Below are 1,543 nucleotides of genomic sequence, written 5' to 3' on the forward strand. Positions count from 1 at the left end.
AGGCTGGACTGAACCAAACTGAAAATGCCTGGCTTTTAGATTTAACAAAAGGAGCATGTTCTTTTATTATATTAAACAGCATATTGTAAAATTTATATATACAATTATTAACATTTGTATCACATAGTATTTCATTCCAATCTACTCGGGCATGTTTGAATTTAATTTGGACTAAATCGCATTTGTGGAAATTAAGGCGTGCTTTTCCTTTGTCCTGTAGAGGCTTCACAAATTTATTTCCAGTCTCTATAACCAATGCAGGGTGATACTAATCCGGTCTGGTCAAGGGGTCACCTCCCGAAACTTGTATTGTTTCAATAGAAGAGATAACTAAATCCAAGTATCTATTATTTTTGTTAGGGATATTATTAAACTGTTTAAGGTTACAAAGGTTCATTGTATCAATTAGTTGTTTTGCTCTAGAATTTTGTGGTTTAGTTGGTCGTAGTACGGATAGTGAGCTAGAGTACGTCCAAGTAACACCCGGAGTGTTAAAGTCCCCGATGATCAAGAAGTCTTCAGTGGGTGACTCCAGTAATATCTTTTGTAAACTTGAATGAAAACTAGATATATGTTGCGAATTTAAAAAAGGTGGTAGATAACACACACAAATATTTAGGTACTTGAGGTCTTTCAAATGCACTTTAATCCAAATATCCTCAAATTTACTTTCAAGATGCTGAATTCTTGCCGCATTTAAAATCTTTTTGACGCCTATAAGAACACCTCCCCCTTCATTTTTATGGATAATAGTGCTGTTACGATCACGGCGAAATAAATCATACCTGTCGTCCAACAGCTCACCGTCGAAAACGCTATTATTAAGATTAGTTTCTGTAAGACATATAAGGTCAAAGTTGGCATTAAGATTATTTAAGTAAAATTCTGAAATTTTAGTTCTTATTCTATTAACGTTTTGATAGTATATTAGAACCATTTTTAAATTTTTATATAATCCAAGTATGTAGACAAAAAGTCATTGAGTTTTTACAAAAAAGAAAAGATTAAAACCTAATCACTCTAAATTCTTAAGAAAATCTAAATTTTTTACTCTAATGGCCTGTGAGTCATTTTTTTTCTGGAGATAGATATAGCCATGGCTTACCCATCAGTATTTATAACCTTTTTCTATACGAAATTTTCTAGCCGCCGAGTGTAATAACTTTATTTTAGGTGATAAATGTTCCGAGACATATACATAGCTCTTATCACCAGAGATTCCCAGTTGAGTAGTGTTCAGCTTATTTTGTGTGTGATTTTTATTGAAGCGATGCACAGCAGATAATACTGTGTCCCTTTGACGAGGCGAAGACAGTGTTATAAGAATATTGCGTGGTCGATTGGATGTAGCGTTCATTTTGGCAACGCGACGTCACGCTCGAATATCACTGTCACCCAAATTTATTTGCAATTCCTTACATAATTTCAAGAAGATAGCTTGGACATTTTCATTTTTCTTTTCAGGGACATTTTGCACTTCCAGATTATTATCACGAGAAATTTTCTCTAAGGTTATTAAGCGATTTTGTATCTCATTACACTC

This window comes from Leptidea sinapis, chromosome 2 (assembly GCF_905404315.1).
Source record: "Leptidea sinapis chromosome 2, ilLepSina1.1, whole genome shotgun sequence".
In the NCBI taxonomy this organism is placed as follows: Eukaryota; Metazoa; Arthropoda; class Insecta; order Lepidoptera; family Pieridae; genus Leptidea; species Leptidea sinapis.